The sequence below is a fragment of the Hakea prostrata genome, chromosome 5 (assembly GCF_041222555.1).
Source record: "Hakea prostrata isolate BN-2017 chromosome 5, UWA_Hpros_2, whole genome shotgun sequence".
NCBI lineage: Eukaryota > Viridiplantae > Streptophyta > Magnoliopsida > Proteales > Proteaceae > Hakea > Hakea prostrata.
In genome coordinates this window covers 55356421-55366952 of record NC_142604.1, presented here as the reverse complement: position 1 = coordinate 55366952, position 10532 = coordinate 55356421, and the positions used below count along the sequence as shown (strand labels likewise).

The 10532-nt window shown below is 39.3% G+C and overlaps 1 long non-coding RNA gene across 2 annotated transcripts; it reads left to right on the top strand.

Annotated features, from left to right (window-relative positions):
* The first annotated feature begins 6109 nt into the window (after positions 1-6109).
* Positions 6110-10532, top strand: LOC149016658 (uncharacterized). Of its 2 annotated transcripts, none has more exons than XR_016173523.1 (6): positions 6110-6196; positions 6413-6534; positions 6636-6696; positions 8309-8361; positions 9923-10066; positions 10223-10532. It is a non-coding gene; the product is annotated as an uncharacterized LOC149016658 (long non-coding RNA). The 2 variants fall into 2 exon arrangements; XR_016173522.1 differs by having other exon boundaries at positions 6116-6321.

Below are 10532 nucleotides of genomic sequence, written 5' to 3'. Positions count from 1 at the left end.
TTAGCCTCAGATGGAGTGCTATCTTTGAAAATGCTATAAAATATATACAAGACATACAATTGCATGGAACTATTGAGCATCTACAAGGCATTACTTATCAGCATATCATTAGTTTTCTGCATAGGTAAAAGATTCGGTCGGTCAACAAAAATCATTGAAGTTCAGTACAGTATGGATGTGTTCTACAATTCAGCAGGTTATGTCAGGTAGTGAGTACACTTACTCAGCAGGTCATGTTTTCAGCTATTTGCAGGAGTTTTGGAATTCGAAATGTGGGATTAAATAATTTTAGGGTGAAGAGTGTGGCCATCAACACAAACATGTAGTCCATCAAGACTCATTGATTATAGCAACAACACACATCTGAGCACAAAACCTTCCCCACCTCAGACTCTTCCATACTCCTCTTCCTTTACCGTACTCTTTCCTTCTTGCCTCTCATTTGAGGGCCTCGCTCCTATGAGGGGAAATGTTACAGAACATAACAGTAAGAGGGAAAAAAAAAAACGTTATAAGCTTTCCATTCTTTTTGCATAGTTTATTCATTCACTCTTTACTATCTGCATAGCTTTTCTGATTCATCAAACTATCAGTCACTGAATCATGTTACTGTCGTTATTACTTTCAGCTTCTAATCTGGTTTCTAATTATGTTTCTTCAGCGGTTTAAAAATTAGAACATTGAGCATTCCTACTACTAGTTTACTCAATAGTTTCAGTTTCCTGAATACTTGCTATTATGATTCTTCTTTAACATTTGATGATCCTGATTGGATTCCTGTTTTCAGAACTCAAGAGTTCTGTCCAAATTCAGAAATCCTAGTACAAGTCCACTTCTTCAAACCTTATTTTCTGGTTCTGATTTGTAAAACTTGATCTGTGCAACTGTTTATTAGATCCATATCACTGGTTATTTATTAACTCTGTTGTCATTTATTTAGTACAAATCTGCCATCAATTTACCACTAAGTGTGGACTTTAAGTTTCCTAAACTGAGTAGGACTTGAATACATCTTCGGAGTTCCCTACTTTTGGATTACTCAGAGTGAGATTTTCTTCTTTATTCTTTTATTGGTTGGCAGGTCGGGGGGCCCCCCCGGTAGTTCTTTTACTTTTATTTTTACCTTGTCGTTGTATCAACATATTCCACGTGATGGGGAGTCTTAGTCTTTTGTCTGGTGAAGCTGAGGGGATTGCATGTCACTTGGTGTCCCCTCAACCCTCCACCCCCCCCCCCAAATTGTCTCCATGTCACACTTAATTCTTTAGAAGCTTTCCCCCTACTGTGGAAATTTCTGCTAGTTGAAGGATATCTTCAAGCACTCAAAGTAGTTGTTCATCAACAAAACAATAAACTGGTTTAGCCCCAACCCCTTTCTTCTTCTCCTAAAACCTAATCCTCCCCCCCCAAACCTCCCCCCCCAAACCTAGCTTTACCCTTCTCTTGTTATCAATTTCTAGAGACCAAAGACCTGCACAGCCCATTCTAACCAGCGTAAAAAACTGCTTCTCTTTGGATGGAATGCTCCTCTGCTTACTTCGGAATGCTCAATCCAACCTGCAGCCCCAAACCCATCTTTCTCCCTTCTGTTTTCTGGTTTTCCCAATGTCCAAAATTCCCGTAGACCTTCCACCTTCAAAACAGGCTCAAACCAAGTTCAAATCTCCATTTCCAACCCCTCCAAATTTGATCCAGAGTTAATCCAATTCTGACTAGTCAAAATCCTTAATTATCCTCCTTACAAAGAAAGAGAAAGCCCAAACCTAACTTGGTGCTTGTTCAATCTAACTTTTCCAGCCATTAAAACCCATACACAACCCCCCTCCCCAAAAAAAAAAAAAAAAGAAAAAGAAAAAAGAACCCTTCACTATGGATTCTGCATCACTCACTTTGTCTAACCCCATTTTGAATGCTGGTCTCATCAAAGCCTAACCTGTGAAGAGATATACCCTTTTACCTAAGCAGCTCCCCAGTTCTCCCGTTCCTGATATTGTCTGCTTTGGGTCCTATCCATCTTGGACCACATCGGCCTTGCCCATTCTTTCCTTCAACTTGGGCAAAGCCTTGCGCGAAAAGAAATTAAAGGCATTCAGGGTGGAGAGTATTCTGTTTTGAGGTGTCCGCTCCTTGGTACCCTTACAGCGGCGCTGGGTGGTGACAGGGTCCCCTCTCCATGTTTGCCTCAAGTGAATGAGGGCTAGGAATCCGTGAGCTGTTGATGAATAGCAGTTGGAAAACTTAGGGTTTCAGGCAGAACTGATTCAAGCCTCTGTTTAGGGTCGAAAGAGTCTCATAATTCAGGTCCAATTTATTAGGTTTGGGGCCATGTTTCTGAATAATTTAGATACCGGAATGCTGGGCTATTTCCTCTTTGATACTGGAATTAGGGTTAGGGTATCAAAGGCCTCGAATTAGGCTTGAGGAAGTCTAGGGTGAGGGTCTTAGAGGCCTCAGGTTAGGGCTGTAAGGAGTATAGGGTTAGGGTTTAAAGGATCTAGGGTTGGAGTTTGCAGTTATAGACTACAGGTGTTCACTGTTTTAGAGTTAGGGTTTTAAAGTCAAGTGTTTGGGAATCAGGGCAGCAGGGAATTAGGGTTTTGGAAGGATGAAAAGGGCTGCAATTGGGATCAAGCATCAATGGAAGTATAGGGTCAATGGACTGGGTTAAGACTCTAATGGGGGGGGATGAGGAGATATGAAGATGGAGAAGTGATCGAACAGGATAGGGTTTTCAAACAGAAAATAAAAGAGTGGAAGGGGGAATGGATAATGTGCTGACTTGTTACTGTTCTGTAACACGTCTTGTCTTGGGGTGAGGTGATGATGAAGTGGTGGCAGGCTGCAAGGACTGCCGAAGGAGATCCTTCAATTAGAAACCCTAGATTGCTTACTCGATCACCTCGAGGTGGCAACTGTGTATAACCTTACCAATATCTAATGAGGAATCAGGTCAAGATCCGATTAAGTACCTACCATCTCAATAGTACTGTCATTTATCAGAAGCGGCTCCTAAAGATTGTATAATGCAGTAAATTACATTGACTGAACTTTTAACAGATTATAGGTCTTGTACAAAGTTCTAGAAAAGCGTTAACTTCTTAAAAGATTCAACAGAAAGAATTAGTGTTCCTTTCCATTTAATTCCAAAATCCAGCCTTCAAATAATCGAAAAGATAGGGAAAGAAAAAGACCAGATCTTATGATCATACCAAAATTATAGCAGGGAATGCAAAGTGCAAGACTATAGTACTTCAAATACAGCAGGGAATGCAAAATAGAAGATTGAAACACTTCAAATAGTAGTTAGTTGCATTTTCATACGTGTTTAAGGTTACAACCTAATTTATTGCAAAAGGCTCCATCCAGAATCCATGAAAGCAACTCAAAGACTGGTTAGAAAAAAGAGAGGAACTGCACACTCTTTCACTTCATTGGGTTGGGTACATAGTACTTCACCTGCTTCCCTGCCCTACCCTTTCTTCCACGTCCTTCTTAACACAAACTTTAGAAAAGCTAAACAATCAAAATACGGTTAACTTAACAGAGAAAAAAGAAAAAAAAAAGATAAAACAGAAAAACCTATTCTTACTAAATCTAAATTCGCCTTATTTATACTTATAATCTAATACAACTTGAGAGCAGTAATTGTCCCAAGAGAAAAATATTACTCTTTAGTAACTTGACTTATGAAATTTAATAGAATACCCCAATAAAATATTTTTAACTCCAAACTTATGGGATTCTTAGATAGAATATAATAAATGTTTTTGTGTGTTTGGTGTTTTGTGTGCGTGTGATCATTCGTATGTACCTCCCCCTCGTGGGCATCAATCTCCTGCCCCCTGCGATGCTGCTTGGTCGCGGTTTGGTGCTTCGTGTTGGTCGGGGCTCCGGTTGCTTGCTTCTTCTTCTCGCTCCGAGTGACATCTGCCTCTTTGTTCGTTCTCTTGGCCTTGGATTCTAGATTTGTGGTGCCGTTATCACACATTTTCATGGGGTGCTGTTCTATTTCCTCTGCTGCGGCCACTCATTCGGGTGTGGGCCATGCCCTATCTCGCTTCGCTGTCAGTGGTGGTGTTTCTTCTCTTCGTACGTTTCCCCGGTACATACCGTGGTTGTCGGGATCTGCGGTCCGTCTGCATCGGGGCCGTCCTCTCCGTTTGGTCGATGTGGCCCTTTTCGGGTGACTTTGGTCCCTCTCTCGCTGCATCCCTGGCCTTCCTGGCTTCGCTCCCTCGCGGTGTTTGACGAGTACTGTTGTTTCCCGTGACTCGTCGTGGACATCTCCAGTCACCATCATCCATCCTATTTGGGTCCTGGGTGTCGTAGGTTTGGCGTGCGTCTCGTCGTCTCCGTACTTTCTTTGTGCGCTTCTCCTTTTTTTGATCCTTCTCCCCAGTTTGTGTCACCTTCTTTGGTTTGGGTTTTTGTGTGTGCCTTACCGTTGGTTGCATCACATCGTTGCTGGGACTTCATCCATCTGCCATTGACCCTCCCCGGTTTACCTGGTGTCGTACCCGCCCGACTCCGCTTGCTTTTCTCACCAGCCCGTGGAGTGTTTGGTCCGTTCGCTTTGGCTCGGCCGCCTATCCTCCTGGCTGCGGGGTTGTCTGTCTTCTTCTGGTCCCTTGTGCATTTTTATGTCGTGGGTCCATCATATTCCACGATTCAGCACTGACTATTGTCTTGCAGGGGTCTCGATATCTACACCTATGTTTGTGTTGCCCTTGCACGTGGGCCTTGTTTCCCGTCTCTGATGGTACTTAATGTTCACCCATCGCGACGTGACCCTCTTTCCTGGGGTGTTGCTAGCCATGTGCGGTGTAAGCATCCATTTCCACATCCATAGCGGCTTTCGGCGGTTTTAGGCTTCGGTGTGATGGGTTGGATTGCGCGATAGCGCAGCACAGCTGGAGGGAGTGGGGTGGCTTGGACGGATACTGTTAGGTGTGTGGTCAGTACCTTTCCTTGCAATTGGTGTCATCCAAGGCGGAGTGGGATCTCCACTGAGTCCGCCGGTGGGGGATGATGGGAACATCCGTGGGCGCTTCGGCTCCCTGGGGCCGCTATTTTGTGGGGCTCTCTATCCACATTGTTCGCTTATGTCTTCGCTGATACCGTGGGACTTGCTGTGGGGCTGGGGTAGGAGGGTTCTCCACCGTTTTCGCCGTTGACTTAGATATAGGGTGTTTCAGGTCACATTCGCATTTGTATTGTTTGTGAGCGGATCATTCGCTTTTTGAGTGCGTGGTGCCGATACCTTATGACGGGGAAAGTTTATCCAGGATGTGGTATTGAACAACCACCCCTTTTGGGTGGGCTGAGCGGTTCTCTTTGGGACTTGAGGGGGTTTTGGGGCTGGGGGTTGTTTTGACCAGCTTGCATCCCCGAACTCTTTGGAACATTCATCCAATCAATAGCGCTGCAACCTCCGGGTGACGTTTTTGCATTCAGCCCTCCATTTGTTGGGGAGTGAATGAACAGCTGGTTTGATGAATCATTCCAGAGTCGCCGTTAGATACTCTGTTGCACATATTCTAAGCATTATCGATCGAAAATTTTAATAGGAAGAGAAAATTGAGTCCTTTCATGAATAAAACTTTTAATGTAGTTAAGAACTCCTCCGTCCTTTAAAAGATACAACCATGTAAGACGGAGAAATCGCCCACAAAAATAACAAAATATCGAAACCTGCCTTTCTAATTCTCCGGGCCCCATTCGGTGAACAAGAGAAATAGGACTCAACTATTTGTACTTCTCTACTGCAACTGTTGTGCAAGTAACAGGTTGTTCAAAAAAGAAATCTATATTTAGCCTTCCTTCACCAAGACAAATTTTGTCATTTAGGCAATGTCCAATCAGATTAGCTAGTGTGTGTGTGTGTATATATATCATATTATTAATATAAAAGCACATACTCTTCTTTCGTGGCGAATCTTTTTCTATCCTTATTGTTTAAAATATTTTTAGTTTTGTACTGTCTTTTTTTTTTCTTTACTTACTTTTTTGTGAATATTTTTGACATTTTAGTTTTTAATAATAATAATTATTATAGATAATATATAAATACACCTAAAAAAGTTCGTCCTATAAAAAACAAGGGTTTCTCTCTCAATCTATATTGATCTCTCTCACTTCCTCAACTTCAAAACTATGGTTTCTCTCTCGATCTCTCTAACTTGTAAACGGAACAAGGGTAATCTCGATCTCTCTCGACTTCTTCAGCTTCTAAACTACGGTTTCTCTCTATCTCTCTAACTTCTATAGTAGAACGGAATAAGGGTTTCTCTCAAAAACCCTTTCTAAAATCTGTTTGACAGAGTATGTATCGATTCAATGTTTTGTATTTTTTATTGGTATTGCTCCACAAAGAATTTTCTGAATTTAAATGTTTTTATTTTGGCTTGGACAGGTTATATTAGTCCCTCCTGCTCTGCTGCATCCGGACATTGATAGCAACGTGGGGAACTAGTGGTTATTTATTAAACTGTTTCTTTTATATGGATAACACCAAGAGATAGGATCAAAATTGAAGTAAGTATGTATGATCTACCAAAGGCAAATAATTTTTAGATTCCACAACTAAAGTTCCAATGTTTAGGTACTTTTTTAACTTTACAATTCTTTCTCCACAGGGATACAACTTGCATATCAAATTTCAAAAAACTTATTTTCTTAGGAGTAAGTATGATTAAGGTACGAAATGACAAATATGTTAAATATGGACTTCTGTTTATTGAGTATTTTGAGGAAAGTTACTGAATTGTATTTAGTTTTGGGATTTGGATGTTGATTTCTATGTTTCTGTTCTAGGTACTTTTTCTGGTGGAATTTGTTCGTAGTGGGTGGGGGTTTTTGGTGCATGAATTATTGAAGAGAGTTTTTTTTAAATCTTTTAGGCCTAGCCATTTGGATCCTTTTGAGTGCCTAAGAGCATGACAAATACCAAGAAAGAACCCAAATACATGATTCATACAAGGGTTGTAATTTTGTGGAATAGATGAACGAAAAATGGGAGACAAATGGAGATTCTATGACAATCAATGGAAAACCTAATTATCTCATCTAAGTAGCTAAGGGTTTCATTGCTGCACTTTCATCAAATCCAAGTAGCCTTTTTTATAGTTAATTTTGTTATGAGAGTCTTTGTATGTCTCTAAAGTAGAGAATCAATGCCTGTCTTTTGTTTTCCAATAGGTTTTATTTTACTGGCATATATGACCCCCCCTACAGTGATATGGAATAAAGATCCCTATTTTGCATGCTTGAAGTGTGATCACTTTGATGCTTCTATCTTTTTTAAGTTAATCTTTCTATACCTCTTGTCCTAGAAATAGGACTTATGGCATTGTGGGAGCTCTAGAAGGCTGCCTCCTATATCACTGGGAGGTTAGCGGGTCTTGGAGCTCCTCAATAGGCTTGATAACAAACTATAGTTGTCTTAGCTCCTAGGTGATCTGAGGCATTTGAAGGGGTCCAAACACAAGGCATCAAAAGTGATTGCTTAGTGTTCATCAAGTTGACGGAGTTAGGAGGGGATGTTGAGTAACCTAGAAGCTTCTGAGTTGGATCCCTTGGGTGGAGACTTCGGTTATAATTTTTTTTCATATCAAATCCCAATATTGCGTCTGAGTTTCCTCCCTCTTTCTTTTTTAAGGTTGCTCTTTCCATCAAAATGGTCAGGACCAAGCTTTCTATATCTACAAACAAGCTTTTGAGTTGGTCTTACTGCTCTTAATCTTTTCCTTTTGCCACAAAATCATGGATTGAATTAGCAGTCATTGTCCAATGTGATTAATAGAAGTGTGGTCTCTCATGTGTGGCTTTATCGCCATTTTCTATACTAGAATTCTGGGCAGTAAAGCCACACATGAGAGACCAGATCAGCAACTTCTATTCCATGAGAAACAATTCGATGTTCTGTTTTTTAATTGGTATTCTGCCACAAAGATTTTTCTGAATTTTAATGTTTTTATTTTGGCTTGGGGTTTCTTTGTCGATCAATCTTCATCTCTCTAACTTCTATAGCATAACAAAACAAGGGTTGAAGGCACTTCAAGTCCTATGCCTTTAGTATATCCAAGGGCTTATAAGGTTGCGGTTTCTAAGCTTCTTCTCGCTTTTGGTGTTCTTTCCCTTGGACCACAAAAGTGCAAAATGTCAATCAAAAGAACATATGGTCATCCTATGTGCTGTTGAAATAGTACAGATGAACTTTGATTTCTTTTGGTGTGTTTTTTTTTTTTTTTTTTTTTGGTGACAGATCACGAATTTGATGGAACTTTACTTGGTTTTCGTCATGATGCAGGACATATCTTTGGGTGTTGTTCTAGGGTCTGCAACACAAATTCTATCTTTGTGGTAAGATTAATAATCTATAAATGTCAATCAATCTCTTTTTGACTCACCAAACAAAAGCCATTCCAATCACTCAGCCAACATATATTTGGTATATGGTTCAAGTTCCTTTCACTGTATTGGTTGCATGGGTCATGGGTCTTAAAATGGACCTTGACTTCAACATCCTTGAGACTGGTTATATTGCTTTGTCCATCATTTTCACAGCCTTCACTTTACAGGTACATAGCCAAAACAAAACAAAAATTAAATGAGAATCTTTATTATTATATATGTATATATGTATATATCATCAATGTAAATTAAATAATCTTTGAAATAATAATTATTGACTTGCAAGATGGGACATCACATTACATAAAAGGATTTGTTCTCTTGCTTTGCCATTTTGTTATCAGAGCATGCTTTTTTGTTCAAACAACTCTCCTTCGTAGGTAACTCACCGTAAATTTTTTTTTTTTTTTGGGTGAAAAACTTACTGTATTTCTAAAGAGATTATTGTCTTCATCACCAAAGCTTATTCTTTATTTTCTTTGCTGATGGCAAACAAAGTGAATGCTCTAAACCAATGATAGGCAGTCGAAAAATGATGCATCATTTGTGAGACTGGGATTTAAGGTACTTTGTTCGTTGCTTTGGTCTCATCGCAAAGTTTGGATGTTTCTTTATGGCTTGTTTTCATCTGAGGCAATTTTCTGGTTTAATTTGACTGTTGATGAGCATCACAAAGGTGTTTTCTGTGAGTTATTAGCAATGATATTATCCTATGAGTCGTACATAATGCTTATTTGTTGGCCTGTTAATTGCAGGTTGTCATCTCGCCTTACACTGTTATAAACTATTTGAAATTTAGATTTTCTTGAACAAGCTTCTACTGTTTTTGATATACTTTCTCTTATGTGACTCGTGTGATTGAAAGACTACCTTCAATTTTATAATCTATGTAATCATCTATGTTGTCTGATCATACTTTCTTATATTTTTTCCAATATTCATTCCGTAATAATGTGTTTATATTAAGTTATGATTTGTAGAAACTCAATTTCTTAATCAGATAGCTATCAACATGTGTTGGCATAATACACAGTTTATTTTGTGGGGGAAGAGGGAATTTTGGTTGTTTCACCAAATTAGCTCTATAGTTTTGATTTTCTTTTGTTTTTGGTGTTATTACCATCTGGTCTATGTTCATTATAATTTATTGCACTCCATGATAATAGATTGATTCTCTTTCAAAAATTTAATAGATCAATGGGCTATGTTTGATACACATTTTTGTATAATCAAAATTGTACTTAAGAAAGACAAAACAGAGGATTAAACTTGATCAATTACAAATGACTTTTGTCCTCTTCAATCATCTTCAGAATTTTGTCCTACCATCTGATGTCTTCAAGCAAGAATTTTCTTTTGGTTCTTTCTTTCTGGAACCTTTACTCGCATCAATTGAGTTGTTCGCCATGCCACTGTGATCCAAATAAAGAAAAAGAAAATCAAGAAAGCAATCCTTGAGTTTTGTTATTCCCTAATTAACCATCCATTTTCTTTCAAATTTTCAATGCAGTGAGTCTTCCTGTCACTGTATCCCTCTTGGAGAAGCTCCGCTGCTATGGGTCACAAAAGGCTAGTTCTCTGTTCTATACCAAATGGCCCAATAGGTGGCAACATCCACTCTACTGTCGGATGGATGGGCCGCAACAACATTCAGGTACAGCTTGCAGCTTTGTTTTCCTTCTCTGTCTCCCAGTTTTTTGACACCAGCATCTTTTTTCCTATGTTACTTCTCTTACCTATTTCAATAGTTTCCCTTCTAGGATTTATGTTTCATTCTTTTATTTATGTGTTTGAAACTTTGATTTTACAGATGAGGAGGATGACTATGAGGAGGTTGGTGGAGGAAACCGACTTTTGGGATTTATGTTTTGAAATTTTGACAGACTCAAGTGATCACGATGTTGATTATCTTGATGAGGCAAATGGCCTACTCCCTTAGCTTTTATCCTTCTACAATCCAAGTATTATTGAGTATATTTTTTGTTGTACTTATGATCTGATGATTGTATATGTTATCGAAAGTAAAATAGTCCTGGATTTGGTGGCAGTTTTCTATGATTCCCTAGGTTCATTGGAAGTGTATTCTTCTATGTATACAATGGAGCATACTTAAAACAGTG